Below are 19,848 nucleotides of genomic sequence, written 5' to 3'. Positions count from 1 at the left end.
AACGGTTATCAACCGTTAGTGCCAAAGCAGTAGACTACAACCACTACTTGTTTAGTTAGCATAAACTCAACAAAGCTAGCGTCAGCTGGCTAACTAACGTTATTTTTCCGCTAAACTGCACGATATAAAACGGTGGTCTTCAAAGCGGATTTAATCCTCAATCACAATAATAATATTCAAAGTAATACTGGGCAAGTAATGGGCAAAATGTACCGTTGATTGATGCGCCATGTCAGCGGACTGGTAGCGACAGGAACCGTTAGCCCGGCAGTCTCCAGTCACCCGAGCCTCGTCCTTCTGATAGCTCCGCCCCTTCGCTCCAACCCCCCTCCCTCCCCACATCTACAGGTGAAAATTACTTTTGCGACACATTTATCGCAAGAAGTGTAGCAAAAGTCAAGACCGCAGATTCGTCGATTTATACTGTACTGCCACAGAGCAGATTCGTCAAGTTGTAATGACTGATTTGAGAGGTTGTAATAAATAAAGTTGCAGTTGTAATGGAAAATATATTTGAAAAATATGTATTTTTCTGCAAGTGAACATTTCATCACTAATTTCATTTTTTTCCTACAAGCTACACAACTTTTTTTTTTCTTCTGTGACTTCAAATTTGGTTCACAGTTACGTGGATATTTTTTACAAGTGTACATTTGGTTCACAGTTACGTGGATATTGTATACAAGTGTAAATGTATGCACACAAGCTCAGATTTTTTTTCTGCAAGTGCTCACATCAGGTTTTACACGCTCTCACATTTTGCACCATATCTACCTTCATATGGTTTGAAGGTTATGTTTAATCCAAAAGGTCAAACATTGCTCGTCAATAAGGGAATCTGGAAGCGTTTGTGGCCCTGAGCGAAAAATGATAATTGTGTGCCTGATGTGAATGTTCATATATTTGTGCAGATGAGTCACAGAATGTTCAGAGTAAAGTGCACCCGGCTTTAAGGCTGAGAAGGGGAGGAGCTGCTGGCCTGTTGCCAGGGAGCACACAGTGAAGTCCATTTCATTTATCCTGCTCCTCGCACTGCCTCCAAAGAAAATGACCGCTGGCAGGGATCAGGGAGGACGTCTTTTGTGAAAGTAACACTGTTGCAGCATAAACAGAAGAAAAAAAAGGTTCCTGCCGGTGACACCCCCTCCCCAGTCTCTCCTCCTGGTTAATTTCCTCGGAGCCTGCAGGCCAGCCGGTAAGGGGATTTGACAGAGGACTTCTGACAATCCTGAGGAGAGCTGACACCGAGAGCGCCCGTCCCTCCATCGCTTGCGGCCAGATTGGAAGATGCTCAGCATGCAGAGAGCAGATGAGACAAACCAGAGGAGCCAGGAGGGCTGTTCGTGCAAAGCTGGCTGAGCCTGAAACTTCTGAGAGGGACACTGAGCACACACTGCCACACAGAGGCTGGAACTCACACCTCAGCCACTGCCTGAACACAATGTATCAGCCACTGAACACAGAATAATGTACCCCATTTCTAATGTTCATAAAATAGACACCAGGATCATTTTACAGTAAAATAGAATTATAATAAACTAAAACTTTTTCTTTATTCATAATACCCAATGACTTTATAACTATACGGTTTAAAAAAACAAAACATTAATCTATGAGTTATATGTGGTATGTCGTAAACATATTTTGCATTTTTCACTACATACTTTACTCAGAATTCTGACTTTAATCTCAGAATTTGGACTTTTTTCTCAGAACAGAAAAACATTTAATTTTTTTGGGAGAAAAAAACAAAAACAATGTGGCCCTAATCCTCTTCCGTATAATATACCAGTATATTTTATGTATTTTTATATATTTTGTTTCCATATATTACAAATGTTTGTGATTTTTTTTCTAACATACAGTATACTGGGATTTTTGATAATATTTTGAAGACATACTTTTATTTATACTAGCCTACTATTTTTTTATTAGTTTTTCAATACCGGCCATATTATGAATTATTATGGCATAATATAAAATAACTTTGTATGACTATTCTTCATTTCATAATACACCATGGCTTCATGACATTTTGGAGTATAAAGTTGCTATAATATTTTATTGACATTATAAACTATGACCTTTACAAGCACACTGTGTTTTACATACAAGCAAGTGAACACATAGATATATAAATATATACATATAAAGCAGCCAACAGCTTGCAATGTCTTTATAAAAAGGCAAGTGATGGTATGCAGAAGCACATCCAAGAATAATTCTGTTTTTTTGTTGGGACCCGTTGAGTGAAATGCAGCCCTGCAGACTTGCCTGTGTCTCTGATATCAAAGGTGATATGAACTCAGTCTCTGTGTGTAACTTAGCTTTCTAATGGAGCCCCATTTGAAATGCGGCACCAATTGGCAGCCTGCAGCTCACATATTTCAGTCGTGTCTTTGTGACCTTTCACAGCGGAATTTACATTTAAATTTCAATAATAAGCAAGTTCACACATCCAAGGGAAATTCAGAGGCCACATTCATGCCCGGCTCTTTTCTCCACTCTATCCACAATTCTTCCACTCACAATATAAATGGGAGGAAGGAATATGCATGCAGCCATTTGCCCAAATCAATGTCAAATCACAGCAGAGTATCCTTGAGTCGTGGGGATACAAACCAATGTTCGGTACAGACAAATGTCTATAACAGGGAGGAGTGTGAAGCAGAAAGCTTAAACAACAGCATCAGGAGGAGCTGGGGGTCTGTGAGCAAAACAGGAAATAAATTCACTGTTTGAATCTGATGAATTTCTAGTGTTGTGTTAAAGCTTGGAAGATCACAATGCACTTGTAATAGAAAGGACTTTTTTGATTCCTGCAAGGAAAACCGTGGGGGAAAATATTGACAAATACGCTTGAGAAAATGGCTGAAGAAAGGCCTTATTTGCCAGAGAGTCATGCAGCTCCAGTTGTTACCGAGCCAAGGACAACCTTAAGTTACTTCACACCAGCGCAGTATCTTAGAGCTCAGAAGCCATGGACTTGAAATCAGTTGGAAGTCTGAGAGAGCTTTCCATCAACAGTAAATAACAGGCGATCTTCAGGATGACAGGATTTTTATACAGGCAGCAGCTTTAGAATCGTGTTCAAATACTTTGCTAGAGTGGTTTTAACAGGACCTGAGTTAGGGTGCCTCACTGAGCCTAATAGTAATTAGTGGAAGTTAATGGACCAGACCAGTAATTGTGTGTGTTAAAGCTAATTTACTGCAGATAACGTATACTTATTAGTGGTAAACATTTTCCACGCGATGGGTTTCATTGCATTGTCGGCCTACTGTACTGTGAATGATTTAATTACATACCATAAGACGTTTGTGTTTTTAATTTCTTCCTTTTTTTTCAACACTATACTATTACTTTTTATTCAATGACTTTTACCTTCACACGATAACACGATTATACAGATACAAGTTATACAAATGTAAATGTAGAAAAAGGGGCAAAAACATAAAACGGAACAATTTATAATCCATACATTTTATAGCTTATTTAGCTATAACTTTGTTTGTTTGTTTTTCATTAATTTACTTTTTTATTCAAATCTTCATTGGTACATGCAATGCATGTCAATGGTATAATTTACTATTATTTTAATAGCATGTCTATGGCATACTTTTCTATGACCTTCTGGGACATTTTTATATTGTACTATACTACTATATTGGTGATGGACTCAGACCTGAATTTCAACAGCCACATTACAACAGTCATTAGGTCTGCTTACTATCACCTGAAGAATATATAGAGGATTAAAAAACTAATGTCACAACAGGACTTAGAAAAGCTTGTCCATGCTTTTATTTTCAGGAGACTCGACTACTGCAATAGTGTATTCACAGGGCTGACAAAAAAATCCATCAGAAAACTGCAGCTGATTCAGAACGCTGCTGCACGTGTCCTCACTAACACTAAAAGAGTGGATCACATCAGTCCAGTTCTGAAATCTACATTCCAGTCGGACAAAGAATTGATTTTAAAGTTATATTGCTAGTTTTTAAATCATTACATCATTACATGGTTTAGGACCAAAGTATATTGTTGAACTCCTACATAATTATTAGCCATCAAGGTGCCTCAGGTCTTCTGGGACGGGTCTGCTATCGGTTCCGAGAGTAACAACAAAACATGGAGAGGCAGCATTTAGCTATTATGCCCCGACTGTGAGGATCTGCAGTACTTCCTCCTTCTTTTTCCCCTGTCTGTGTTTGTTTTGTCTGTTTGTCTGTGTGTCTGTCTCCCTGGCTGGGCGTGGCTACCTACATTCAGATTCCCGCCAACTCACCTGCTCAGCTGCTGCTCATCTCACTGATTGCCACTACTCACCTGCACCTGCTTAAAACCCTGGTTCCCATCTTCAGACTTCGCCAGTTCTTCAGGGGTAAACTATCGTCCAGGCCTACTAGTGGTTTTTCCTAGTGACCTTTTGATGCTCCTAGTGAAGGGAGATCATTTCCTAATCCTGCTTGTTCTTCCTGTTCCAGATCCACATACTCCAGCCGCTCTGCCTGCCACGTCCAGCCTCCCCTCCTGATCAGCCCAGCTCCACGTCTTCCCTCTACGTGTGCTTCGTCAACTCCTTGTCAGTGTCGTGGACAAAATAATGCCTTTTTGACACTTCACCACAGTCTCAGTTGTAGTGCTTGCATAGCGGTTTCTCATCTCCAGTCACCTCTCGGGAAACCTAACACCGACACTCTGGAACAAACTACCCAAATCATGCACGTCCGCAGAAACGCTTACTATTTTTAAATCGAGACTAAAAACATATCTCTTTGCCTGCTTTTAATTGAGATGCTCATATTCGAACTACAGTATGCCTTTTAAACATGTGGTGTTTATTTTTATTATTTTATTTTCTTCGCTTTGTAATGCCTGTTGTAAAATGCCATTATATAATGTGTTTTTATTGTATTTATTCCTAAAAAGTCTTTTAATTTGTTTTGTAAAGCACTTTAAAGCACTTTACAAAATACACTCGCAGTCTCAAAATAAGACCATGCAGTCTCAACATCAGCACACAAATTGATTGGGGAAAAATCGATTTGTGTGCTGATGTTGAGACTGCATGGTCTTATTTTTATCTTGGTTTTATGTAAATTATAGATAGACATGCACCCCTGCGTACATTTAGAGTGAAGGGACGAGACAATCCTTGGTTTTCTGCTGAATTATCTAGTCTCCTATATGAGAGAAACAAGGCCTGGGCAAAGGCTAGGAAATCAGACTCAGAGGTAGAATGGCTGCGTTTTAGGCAGCTAAGGAATAGCTTCACTTCACATATCAAAAGTGCTAAATCTAAGTATTATCTGGCAGTTACCACAAAGAACCTGAACAACCCTAGAAAATTCTGGAAAGCCATAAAATCGATATCCACCGGTGATATCCGTAATGAGCTACCTCCGTGCCTTACCACAGCATCTGGCACTATATCGGATAGGGCTACCATGTTAAATTGTTTTAATGAACATTTTGTGTCCTGTGGCTCTCTGTTTCATTCTGTTTCTAATTCGTCTTCTGTGAACACTACAGTCGGTGACTCAGAACAATGTGGTCTGGAAAACCCTTTCAGTTTTACTCCTTTTACTGTTGATGTTGTTCATGAAGTCTTAACCAAGCTAGATCCTAAAAAGCCGGCTGGTCCGGACAACGTAGAACCTTTCTTTTTAAAGATAGCTGCAGATTTTATTGCTCCACCTCTTACTACTCTTTTTAACCTCTCTCTCAGCACGAACAAAATCCCAAAAGTATGGAAGTCAGCTTATGTCCTGCCTTTACTGAAAGGAGGGGAGGCCACCTTATTAAACAATTATAGACCCATCTCTAAATTGTCAGTTCTGGCTAAGGTTCTTGAACGCCTAGTGAGTGAACAAGTAAAGGAGTTTTAATGTACAAATGACATCCTGTCTAAACATCAGTCAGGCTTCAGAAAGCAACATAGCACCATCACTGCCACAATGAAAGTGTTAAATGATATTATGAGTATTTTAGATAATAAGCAGAGTTGTGCAGCTCTATTTGTTGACCTATCCAAAGCTTTTGATACCGTCGATCATCGCATTTTGAAGCAGAGGCTGGTCAGTATTGGCATATCCAGCCATGCAGTGGGGTGGTTTGTAAACTTCCTCTCTGAACAACACACTCTCACTCCCTAAGTGTCCAATAGCGACGTTTGGTCAGTGTCCGTGGCGTCCAATTGTGAGGCTCCTAGGCTCCTTCAGCGTCATAAAGGGACGCAAATAGCTTTCAACTGATTGCAATGTATTCCCATCTGCGTCGGGATTTGACACTCATGGAAGCACGGCATTCGTTTATGTCGGCTGCCCTTAAAGGCAATGTGAGCGTCTATTCCCATTGGATAACGGAGAATTGTACACCCGGAAGTAAGTATTCCTCTTACTGTCGATTGATTTTACAGTGATATCTGCACTACTCATCGACTAAAAAACACCAGATTATCCTTGTTAATTACACAACATTGATTGGTTTAAATTGTGTGCAATGCTTTTGTATTTTTCCCCTTCGATTCGGAGAAACAAATATTTTTTCGGAGTAAAGGATGGCAGCAGACACTACACTACCCAGAATCCCCAGCTATCGTTTGGACTACACCATGTGCTCTGTTTGACAAACCCCGTTTTTTTCACCAAACCTTCACTAAACCTCCAGGGATGTACACAGTTTAATACTGGCAACTTCTTATTATGGGAAATACGAAAACGTCTTTTAAAACTACAACTCCCAGTAGAGACGTGCCATAGAGAACATGTTGCGAAACAGAATAGCCAGCATGTGTAGTTCTGGGGACGGGGTGGGGGAGGGGGGACGCGGTGGACCTGTTCAAATCCAGTTTTGCACAGTCTGCCGTGGTTCCATCCCATTTCAAGTGCTGTTCGAGAATCGGCTTAACCCTCGGAGCACACTCTCCAATCACAGAGCTTGAGGACTATCGGGGTTTGTCAAACAGAGCACATGGCGTAGTCCAAACGATAGCTGGGGATTCTGGGTAGTGTAGTGTCTTCTGCCATCCTTTACTCCTGGGAATGGACGCTCATATTACCTTTAAGGGCAGCCGACACAAACGAATGCCGTGCTTCCATGAGCGTCAAATCCCGACGCAGATGGGAATACATTGCAATCAGTTGAAAGCTATTTGCGTCCCTTTATGACGCTGAAGGAGCCTAGGAGCGTCACAATTGGACGCCACGGACACTGACCAAACGTCGCTATTGGACGCTTAGGGAGTGAGAGTGTGTTGTCATTTGATGCGAGAAATATGAGTTGTTATTTCAGATTATGTGTGCAGTGGATGTACATGATCTTTAGTTTGCTAGTTATTACGAAGATTACTTCAGGAAATTGCATCCAACGTTTTCATTGTTACCAAGGTGGTTGCTAGGGACGCTGCTATCGATATTATTTCTGTTATGTTGTGTAACTGTTTAATGGTGTTATCTTTATTGCTACCCCCTTCCCCGTCAATGTATAGTGTTGGTCCACAGCCTAAACATATTAGTTTAACAAAATCCGCATCTAAAGATAGCCTACGTTATTTTTCCCCTGTGCAATTCCAGTCTCACATCTCACAGCACATCGTCATTAACAAATACCGGAAACAGACCGAAAACATTTAAAAATAATAATAATAATAATAATAATACTTTATTCCGAGTGTTCTTGCTTTTCTCTTTGAAAGTCATCACATAACGGCATTGTAATACACGGTTCGGCTGCATTACATATTACCGAAGACCTCTAGACAAACATGAGGAACTGAAAACGTGACGTGGATCATAAATATATCAGCCATTAAACAACATCTTACATTTCTTTTCACACAATACGTCTCCTTGCAGTATCAACACTAATTCGGCTCACTTTTATATTTGATCCAATTGGTAGATAGGCTGTATTTACACGGCTTAACCCTCGGAGCACACTCTCCAATCACAGTGCTTGAGGACTATCACAGGGTTTGTCAAACAGAGCATATGGTGTAGTCCAAACGATAGCTGGGGATTCTGGGTAGTGTAGTGTCTGCTGCCATCCTTTACTCAGAATAAATATTTGTTTCTCCGAATCGAAGGGGAAAAATACAAAAGCATTGCACACAATTTAAGCCAATCAATGTTGTGTAATTAACAAGGATAATCTGGTGTTTTTTAGTTGATGAGTATTGCAGATATCACTGTAAAATCAATCGACAGTAAGAGGAATACTTACATCCGGGTGTACAATTCTCCGTTATCCAATGGGAATGGACGCTCACATTACCTTTAAGGGCAGCCGACACAAACGAATGCCGTGCTCCCATGAGCGTCAAATCCCGACGCAGATGGGAATACATTGCAATCAGTTGAAAGCTATTTGCGTCCCTTTATGACGCTGAAGGAGCCTAGGAGCGTCACAATTGGACGCCACAGACACTGACCAAACGTCGCTATTGGACGCTTAGGGAGTGAGAGTGTGTTGCTCTGAAAGGTCCCAATGTGTTCAGTTTGATGGGCTGTCTTCTGAGTGGTTAAACATCACTAATGGTGTACCACAAGGTTCAGTTTTAGGTCCGCTATTATTCTCTATCTATATTAATAGTTTAGGTGAAAATGTCGAAGGAGCAACCTTACATTTTTATGCGGACGATACCGTTATGTACTGTGCAGCTCCCTCGATTAACGAGGCTGTTGTTAAATTGCAGGCTGTTTTTAACATTTTTCAGCCTCAGCTCTCTGAGCTTAAGCTTCTTTTAAATGTGGATAAAACCAAGGTAATCAATCAATGTTTATTTATATATAGCCCAATATCACAAATGTTACATTTGTCTCAGTGGTCTTCACAGTGTGTACAGAATATCAGTATGACAATACGACACCCTCTGTCCTTAGACCCTCACATAAGGTAATGCTCTTTTCTAAAGCTAAAGCTAAAAATACACCGGAGACTGCTTTGGATATTGTAACAACGCAAGGAATACAACTTGAAGTAGTTACCTGTTACGAATACCTGGATATCTGGCTTGATGATTGTCTCACTTTTAAATTTCATATAAATAACCTGCTTAAAAAGCTGAGGGTTAGGCTAGATTTCTTTTACAGAAATAAGTCCTGTTTCTCGCTTGAGGCCAGGAAAAGGCTATAACTGTGACCTTTTTACCTGTGCTGGACTATGGTGATTTGTTATATATGAATGCACCTGCCAATTACCTGAGCAAGTTAGATGCTGCGTATCACAGTGCACTGAGATTTTTGACAAATTGTAAAGCACTTACGCATCACTGTACCCTGTATATACCAAGGCGGTTATGCCATCACTTACTGTACGGAGGCTCAGTCACTGGTACTTTTTCATTTACAAAGCCATGTTGGATAAACTACCATCTTATATCTGCTCCCTGATCTCTCTGCGAATTGAAAGTACTTATTACCTGAGATCGCATGCTGTGGTTTTATTAAATATGCCAAGTGCTAGGACTGTCTTAGGGAAGAAAGCTTTTAGATGTGCAGCTCCACTAACATGGAACAGTCTGCAAAAAGAATTGAAAATTACCAAGCTAGTACCACTACATGTTTTTAAAGCTCGGTTGGATGCTACAAAATCAGATGCTGTTGGTACCTGTACATGTGGTTAGATATGTAAATTGTAATCCCTGTACATTTTGCTGTATGATGTCCTTTTGTTGTTCTCTTGTTTATGTGTTTATGTCTTCTTGTGGAACCTACTGCTGCAGGTCTCCCTTGAGAAAGAGATCATTGATCTCAATGGGATTTTACCTGGATAAATAAAGGTTTTGAATTTAATTGAATTGACTTTGAATTGTCGCGTACAGAAAAGTGCTATATAAATAAACTTGCCTTGCCTTGCCTATATTATTATGAAATACTTTTATATTACTCTTTTATGCCATACCGCATTATGACTTTTGATAGTATTTTTTACGACATACTATATTACAACTTTGTATGACATGCTAGGACATAGGCCTACTATACTAGGACTTTTGAAGGTATTTTTATGACATACTATAATACAACTCTGTAATGGCACATTTCCACTGCACGGCCTCGCTCGGTATGGCTATTGATTGATTGATTGATTGATTGATTGATTGATTGATTGATTGATTGATTGATTGATTGAGAAGTTTATTAACAGCTTGTATATTGGGTACAGTACAGTACAGCTCAAAACATACAATTGTTAAGGGGATGCAGACCAGAGAAAGACTTTCGTCTTGTTTACATCAGGGTCCCCCATTTCCAATTCATCATATCATTTAAGACATATAAGACATATTTGACATACAGATGGCTTATTTACAATTTACATACAGGTGGTTTTTTACATACCGATTGCTTATTTACAATTTTCATTTTAGATTTCGTTCTAATACATCCTAACCGGACATTTAGGACATACCAAGTCTACAGATATACAGTTAGTAACAGAGTCTAAAATGCGAGTATATACATAGATGGGGGGGGGAAGCTGTCCATTGTACGACAGGTTGAGATTTGTACCATTACCGGGGCCAGTTTTGCAATGCTCTCCCCCGAAGTTGCTCTTTAAGAGAGGTTTTGAAGGTAAGTATAGTTTTACTTTCCTTTACAGTTGTGGGAAGAACGTTCCACCTTGATGTGGCATAATTGCGAAACGTGTATTCCCCCTTTTTTGTGCCAAATCTGGGTTTCTCATGATTTGTGGAGCTCCCTCTGGTGTTATGATCATGGTATTCCTTGACCTTTGGGAATAATTTTGACATGTACATGGGTACCATAGAGGTGTAGTGGATCTTGTAGACCAGGCCCATTGCAAGTAGCTGTACTCTGTCGTCTACTCTAAGCCATCCTAGGTTGTCAAAGTGGGCAGAGGTGAGGTGGGTTCTAGATGAAAGGTCAAGCAGTAGTCTGACCAGTTTATTTTGCGATGTTTGAAGTTTTATTTTTAGCGCCTTGGAGGTGCTATGGTACCATGACGTGCAAGCATAGTCATAGTACCCTTGAATGAGTGCTCCTGCCAGAGTTTTCAGGGTGTCTTTGTTTACCAGAGAGGAGATCCGGTATAGGAATCTAGTTCTTTGATTTACTTTTTTTATTACATTGGATGCCATTTTGTCACAGGAGAGGTTTGCCTCAAGAATAGATCCGAGGTATGTAATTTCCTTCTTACTTATGACAATAATGTCACCCACTGCAACTGAGAAGTCGTCGGATTTGCTGAGATTATGTTTCGAACCGAAGAGAATGGACTCTGTTTTACCCAGGTGTAATGATAATGTAGGCCTTGTTAGGACTGGCTCAATTTATGGCGCATTTCCATTACAGTTTAGGAACTGGGGTAGTATCTATAGTAACGCAGTGTAGGCGGAGCCATGACGTCATCTTCAATGAGAACCCCAGAAAAACAACACAGCCGTTAGCTCTTAGCACTCAAGCTCACAGCTCGTCATATCTGTTCAGATACTAGACAAAAGTTAAACAAGTACAAACCACAGACTGCCTGTGTCATGGCGTATACAGGCGCTGGTTTATTTATGACTGTATAGGCCATTGTTGTGAGTGTGGACGGTCGGAGCATATACTGCGTTAGCTTAGCCGATCTCCATTTAGACAACACGCATTTTAAAAGGGTTTTTCGCCTGCCGTCTGTCTGCAGACTTGTCAAAGCATTAATTCATGGTTTTTACTAACCGGTATCAGTATGTTGTTACTTCGGCATCATTTTGAAACGTGTATAACAATTAAATCACGGTCAAATATGTTCATCTTGTTATAGTTGTAGCCCCCTTGCCAGCGATTCTCTCTCTAGTTTAGCATACTCAGCCCGACTCAGCCTGGTTGTTGGCCCGGAATTAACCTCGATTTTATGGGGCCTGTTGCGAACTGGCTCAAAAGGCCACAACAAAAAGGAGACACAACATGTCAACGGGTAGAAAAATATGTTTATTAAAGAAAGTAATTCAAATTAGCCAAATTCATAGAGTGCAACAAAGTGGAGCAACTGAGAAAACCCGTACTTCATACTCAACCAAAACCCAGGTGTCTGCAGGGGAAAGCAGAGCGAGAACAGAGAGGAGCAGAGAGGCTTTAAATAGCTGCAGGACTGAGTTACTGTAATCAATGCAATCACTGGAGCCAATGCAGCACAGACAGAACAGCCACAACCTCTCTACTGATGGACCCACAGGGGCATCACAGCCCCCCCTTAAGACGGGGCCCCAAAGGGGTCCACGACAACCCAATATCCTCCTTCTTAACTCCAGCTTTTTTACTTTCCTTCTTAGGACTGGAGGACGCTCCTCCTCCGCCGCTGTCTTCGAACTCTTGCCTTGCGATTTATTTCGTACTGCTTCTTCACCTCCACTGCCTTTATGTCCCACTCCTCCTTGGGTTGGCTGGCGTTGAGCCACAGCATGTAGGCGCTCATCGGCCTCTTGGGCGCGCCGACCTCTATAAATACTATGACTTTTTCATGACATACCATATTATGTTTTCTTGTGACAAACTATACTTTGACTTCTGTGACCTTATGCTTTCACGTGTTAGTTTCCACAATATGACATGTTTATGACTTTCATGACATTCTATATATATTGTGTTTTTTTATGACATTCTACAGGTTGAAGAACAACCTCTATCTTTAAAAGCACGAAGTGTGTGTCGTTTATTTATCAGCTTAAAGCTCACCAAGAAAGCTGTTGAAATACATTCCTCCAACACTCTGTTTCCATAGTAACACACTGACACTGTCTTACTGCTAATGTGTTGGTGTGAAAGCAAAAATAAGTTGATTGGTTGTGTTTAACCAGAGACAACGCTGAATTATGTCCTTAGGGCCAACATATTAACTCTTTTGACATTTTGTATGCTCATCCTGACTGGTGAATTGAATTTAATGTGAGTTTAACTACTCCTAATGTTGTCAGTTACCTCCTGGATCCCCCTCCAGGGTCCCTCCTAGGGGTCCCTGGGTTACGCTTTGGGAACCGTTCCTCTACCTGTGCAACAACACTTATACCCCCTTTTTTCAGCTCTTATGCGACACTCAGTCATTAATATTCGTAGCTGATTAAGACCTGAGGTTGTTTCAGATTTAAATAGCAGTTGGTCTTGATAACAGCTCCCACAAGGTTGTGAAGATGTCGCTCCCTTTTTCTCTCCGTTTGGATATTCACACCTGGCTGCCGAGGTGAGGGAGCTGGCAAGATCGCCAAATAATGATGTGTGGGAGTGACAATGTGTCCATCCCTGGCTGCTGTTCCTTCGACTAATGGTGGCCATGTCCAGCCTCTGATTAATTACTCATCCCTTGGGGTCAGGGAGTCATAGAAGGTGATGTAATGTATCATCTGGCTCATGCGTAATGGAGTGTGACCTACTGCAGAGTCTCTCATTAAGAGTGATAAACTCAGACGCTGCATCCAAGGCCTCTTCCCAATTCAGCAAGGCCAGGCGAGGTATGACACAGGGACGTGTCTCCTCAAATAACTGCTGCTTTTTGCCCCCGGTAACCAATTGAGTGTAATCATAATTGCCAGCCTTCACATTGAAATGGATGCAACAATACCAGCTTTCTACATTCTCAAGGACAACAGTCTTATGGCGCTTTTCCACTGCAGCACGTAGCACGGTTTAAGCGTGCTTTTCCACCGGGGGTAGTTCTGGCTCAGGGCTACTTTTTCACCTTTTTTATGGCCCTCCTTAATCGAGGTTCTTACCGGGCCAACAACCGGGCTGAATATGCTAAACTAGTGATGTAAACACTCTCGACTGCTGAATGGTCAGAGAGAATCGCTGGCAAAGGGGGCTACAACAATTGGGTGTCGTATTGTCATACTGATATTCAACACGTTCTCACTCCCAACCCGTCACAGGTTGACGGTCGTCAGGGCCCCCCCCGTCACCCTATTACGCACAGGGTACCCCTTGAGCGTCAGTTTTCAACGGGAAGGGCGTCCCATTGACTTGCATAGAGCTCCCTGAACGTTGGTAATAGACGAGTTGGGATTGCGGCGAAATGCTCTCCGCAAATCCATTCTCACAGCGTTTATCAACCTTTTTCTTACTCAATATCAAGCCACACTTATTGTTTTTACTTCTTTATTTTAATTGAATAATGTAGGACTTTTGTTGCCGTCAGTTATGGGGAGAGTAGGGGCTCAGAAAACTGAAATCTGTATTGTTTCATCGTTTTTTCCTTCTAATTTTGTATTCTTTTCTAAACCACACACTGTTATTTACTCAACAATAACACATAATTATCCTTGTGTTTATTTATTTGTTTGATTAATAAACACAAGTTGGAGTCCGTCAGGACCGAGGGTCGGAGCAGCTCATAGTAGTTGCTTTAGAGAATGTTACACCCGGAAATAAGTTTTCTCTCCGCTTCGCTTGACAAACCCCGTGATAGTCCTCAAGCTCTGTGATTGGAGATTGTGCTCCGAGGGTTACGCCGAGCGTCGAACAGCACTTGAAATGGGATGGAACCACGGCAGACTGTCCAAAACGGGATTTGAACGTGTCCACCCCCCCCGTCCCCCCGTCCCCAGAACTACACTTGGCTATTGTGTGTTTGGCAACATGTTCTATGGCACGTCTCTACTGGGAATTGTAGTTTTAAAAGACGTTTTCGTATTTCCCATAATAAAAAGTTGCCAGTATTAAACTGTGTACATCCCTGGAGGTTTAGGGGATAGGAAACACTCAGCAGCATTAATATATATACCCACATGACAGCTAAGGTCAGAAGAGCTTTATTTAACAGCTGGTCTTATGTCTGTGACCCCTCCTGTTGTTAATTGATAAGCCTGAAACATGCACATTTTGCAAATATGGCAGCAGCCATCGATCATCTTAAGATAAGATATACTTTATTGATCCCAAGTTGGAAACATTTGCGTTACATCAGCGTGTGTAACATTTGTAAATATGCAGTGGTGTTTATTTGTAAATCATTTAGTATAATCACACAAATTCTGTGTTTTATATTTAATAATTCTTCAATACCTGACAAGGTCGGAGATGAAAAACTTGGGTCGCAGGTTCCTCAACAGTGCATTACATTATCAATATGTGTGTATACCTCCACCATTAAACTGTCGTATTCTGCACATTTATTATACTATCTACACATACATCTTATAAGAGTATAATGCATATGTATAATATCAGTTAAAATAAGTGCTTAAACATACAGTAGTTAACATTGCAGGAAAGCAATATTAGTACTTTGTCAGGCTTAATATGTATACCCCCAAAGCTTTTTTCTTATTCAAAATAAGACCTTAACCTAAAGTATTCTTTAATGTTTAAATAAAGCCTTATTAGTTTGCCTGTCTGTGTCTCCTATTAATATCTAATAAAAAAAATAATACATTTCAATAATGTGCTTTAACCACCAAGTGTCCCTTTCTATCAGCTGTGCACCGTTATGGTAAATATACCAATATACCCATTGGATCAAATATAAAAGTCAGCCGAATTAGTATTGAGACTGCAAGGAGACTTATATTGTCAAGAGAAATTGAAGATTTTGTTTAATTGCTGATATATTTATGATCCACGTCACATATTCAGTTTCGGCGGCAGTTATTCCTGTTTGTCTTCTCACCAGGGCTCTATAAATAGCGAACTACGGCAGATATGTAATATTTAATGCAGCCGAACCGTGTATTACAATGCTGTTATGTGATGACCTTCAAAGAGAAAAGCAAGCAAACTCGGAATAAAGTATTATTTTATTTAGAGTTTTTTTTCTTCGGATTTCACATCAACAGGAAGTCCGGTTAACTAAAATGTCCGTGCGGAACAATACCCCAACCCATAGATCCGTGGGTGAATAATGTCAATCACCACATTACACACATCCCTTCACATTTACATTTGAATTTACATTAAAGTATTTCGTGAGGCCTTCTAAAATGTTTTTAAATATAATTAGGGTTGTAGTTGAAGAGTTTGTAAATTATTGCGTTGCCTGGCGATTTAATACATTAATGTAGCCTTTGTTTCTGCTAAAAGAGGTGTCAACCAGCTGGGGCAACAAGAAAATTGGCGAAATCGAGTGTGACTATTAAAAAATAAATAATTATTATATCAATATTGACAATAACAACCGACCGTCGGGGAGCGTTCTCATGGCATCTATTATCAACGCTATGGGAGGTCTATGAAGGTCTATGGGATGCCCTGCCCGTTGAAAACTGATGCTCAAGGGGTACCCTGTGCGTAATAGAGTGACGGGGAGGGGCCCTGACCGACCGTCAACATGTGACGGGTTGGGAGTGAGAACGTGTTGTGATATTTTGTACAAACTGTGAAGTCCACTGAGACAAATGTAACATTTGTGATATTGGGCTATATAAATAAACATTGATTGATTGATTGATTGATTGATTGATTGATTGATTGACAACTACAACAAAATGAACATATTTTACCGTGATTTAATTGTAATACACGTTTCAAAATGATGCCGAAGTAACATATACAACTGATACCGGTCTACAGACAAGACGGCAGGCAAAAAACCTTTAAAATGCGTGTTTTCTGAATGGAGATCGGATCGCTCAGGCGTTGTATATGCTCCATCCACACTCACAACAACGGCCTACAGACATATAAACCAGCCACTGTATTCACCATGACACAGACAGTCTGTGTCATGGCGAATACATTGTACTTGTTTAACTTTTGTCTAGTTTCTGAACAGATATGAGGAGCTGTGAGCTCTGAACGGCAGATGTTTTGGTTTTGTGGTTCGCATTGAAGATGACGTCACGGCAGTTTTACGCAGCGTCGCTCCGCCCGCTGAATAGCCGATCGCCCCGCCTACACTGCGTTACTATATTAACTACCCCAGTTACTAAACTGTAATGGAAACACAGCTTAAAGTGAGCCTGGCCTGCCAAGACCAAACTAAGCTGTGCTAAGCCGTGCTAGGTCCTGCAGTGGAAAAGTGCCAGCCTTTAGAACAGACTGTTTTTGTCTCCAGTGGCCAATTTCCAAATGACAGAAAAATTATGTCAGCACTATATTTGAAGCAACTAAATCACATGTAGAAACACTGGTACAAATGCTGTATGTGTTGTTTGGTTGGAAGCCAATTATAGCAACGTTTGTCTGTTGAATCACATTACATGTATTGAGTTATTATAGGTCTATATCTTATTTTCATTTGTTTTTGCCATCGATAAACAAATCTGTTTTGTTTTGTAATAGAAAAACATTATGCGTATTTACTTACTTTAAGAATATCACTGTGTGATTCGTACTTGCTAATGTTTATCTCTATTTACTGGCTTTCACGTCTTTGCTAAGCTTGAGAACATTCTTTAAGAAGATTTGTTGCAATGTTGTTAGTTACACTCTCTGTGCACCAACACTAGACCTTCAACTACTGCTGAACTGAGAACATCCTGATACTGCCTCCCTAAACTTCCAGAATGCTACTTTCATTATCATCAAGCTTAACCCCACCTTTTTCCTCTTTCTGTGTTTAAATAGGCAACCCAAACTCTACTATTCGTCTCTCACTCTGCAGACAGTGCTCTCTCTATGACTGACTGAACTTCTTGCAAGAATAAAATACAACAAAGAAAATTGAATGATTAATTCTTTATTCACGTTTGATAAATACATTCCCACAACATTTCATATTTGTACGGTGCTTCAAATGTTCCATTTCATTTCCATGTGTGAAAAGAGGTGGAATCATGTTTAGAGATGAATATTTGTAATACTGTGATATTGTTAGGATTTGTCTGTGTTTGTATTTTTCGTGTCCTTTTCTATCTTTGGGTTTCCTATTTTATTTTGTAAAGTGTTCACCCCCGTTTCCTGCCTGTTTGCTTTCTGTCGGTTTCCCTCTCTGATTACCCAATTGTGTTCACCTGGTACCTATGTGTTTTCTCCTCCGTCCTCACCTGTCTCGTGTTTATGTGATTAGTCCTGGGTGTATTTAAGTTCTGGGTTTTCTGTCTCTCTTTGTCGGGTTGTCTTGTGATTTGGCTTGTCCTCGGTGAGTGTTCTGTCTGTGTATATATAGCCTTGAAATAAAGGAATTATTTTGACTTTAATCTGCATTTGGGTCCTACCTGCTTCACACACCGTAACAGATATAGCACCAAACAATACTCAAAGAGACTGTGATAATTGTACATTTTATGTCATATCACCAATCCCTAGGTTGACATGACAAACTAGCTTGTGCCTATGTATACATCCAGCAGGTACTGGAGCACCATCAGTATTAATTTGGAGTGTTGTTTCTGGCCACCTGGCAGAATTCCAGTATTCCCCAGCTCCTGAGGGAAGTGTCTGGCTCTTTAGCTAAATCCTCCACTATGCTATTCTGCAGTTGCTGTGCTGCTGTGCATGTAGGGTGAGGAGGGTTTTTACTAGAGGGTTTTCACTGAAAATATAGCTGCCTGCCACACCCAATAATACAATGGTGGACCAAAACAAACGAAAAAAGAGCTGAAAGTCAGCACATACATCTCCATGGCTTCATCTTTAAAGTGACCTCTTAACATTATCCAGTCATTGGATCCAATTGTATTGTGAAAATATTGAAATGGCCGCTTTAAACTTGCTATGGCTATAATTCAATAAAGCAATTTGCCAACAATCGAACAATGCAAACAGGTTATTTATTGTAACTATTTAAAACTATTTTATCCCATTGATTATCTTGAACTGCGATATTATTCGTGACATCACTATGTAACACTCACACTTTTTTTTTTTTTATTGAGTCAGGCACAATGAGTTTACATTTATACAGTCAATATTTTTATTTCTTTTTCCCCTTTCCCTCCCTCCCGGTCCTAGCTAGTAAAATAAATAAGTAACTAAATAAATAAGATAGATACCTGTATAGGTTAAAGTAATATAGAAAATAATATTAAAAGAAAATGTATAGATAAGGGAATAAAGAATAGTAACAGTAATACTTGTACCCATATACTCATATGTATACCCACATGTTCACATGCACATACATACATACACGTACCTACCTACATACATACATGTATACAAAGACAGAACAAAATACTCACACTTCTATTAGGCTCCAACACGTGCTAGGCTAGGGACGAACATTAAAAAAGAGCATAACAGGGCTGCTTTAAAGATATTCTTATTATGAAACATACCTTTTTATCGCTAACAAATTATATTGACACCCAATACAACCACGCTTTTGTGCCAGTTAATTAGCATATTATCTTAAGAAAATGGTAACTCTTTCTATGACTCATGGTCTGCCTAGCAGCTGTAAACAAGTCCATAACAGTCATTAGTCATCTTCCTCGGAGACAGAGATTTAAAAAGCTGTCTAAAGTGCTTATTGACACCACATTCTGAAGCTATTTTAGTGGAATTAATAAGGATCAATTATCTAACACTAGTCATGGTCACAGTTGTATTCATTTTTTGCAATGGTATCTCTATTAATGGAAATGTTTCTTGATACTTCAGAAGATACAAAGGGAACCGGGGGCTATCTCAGCGAAAGACACTCTGAAATATCTTTCATCTCAGTGTAATGATGTGAGAAAATCTCAGTTTTCCAAAACCTCACTGAAAATGTTCGTTCTTAAGCAATGACAGACTCAACCGTAGGATTACTAAATTCCAGCTAGGGCAAATTATTAATCAAATATCTCTTTCATGTAATCTGAATAGCAGCACCCTCCTATGACGCTGATTACTATATTTCAGTTTTGTAAGGGCCAAAAAAAAAAGATGTTTTTATAGCGTCTGTTTGAACACCAACTCCATGACACTGTACATTTGTATCGTCTGCGATCAAATTCCTCTTGCCGTCGTTGGTAATCGCAGCGATCTG

The sequence above is a fragment of the Pseudochaenichthys georgianus genome, chromosome 13, assembly GCF_902827115.2.
Source record: "Pseudochaenichthys georgianus chromosome 13, fPseGeo1.2, whole genome shotgun sequence".
Taxonomy (NCBI): domain Eukaryota; kingdom Metazoa; phylum Chordata; class Actinopteri; order Perciformes; family Channichthyidae; genus Pseudochaenichthys; species Pseudochaenichthys georgianus.
This window is presented reverse-complemented; position numbering follows the sequence as displayed.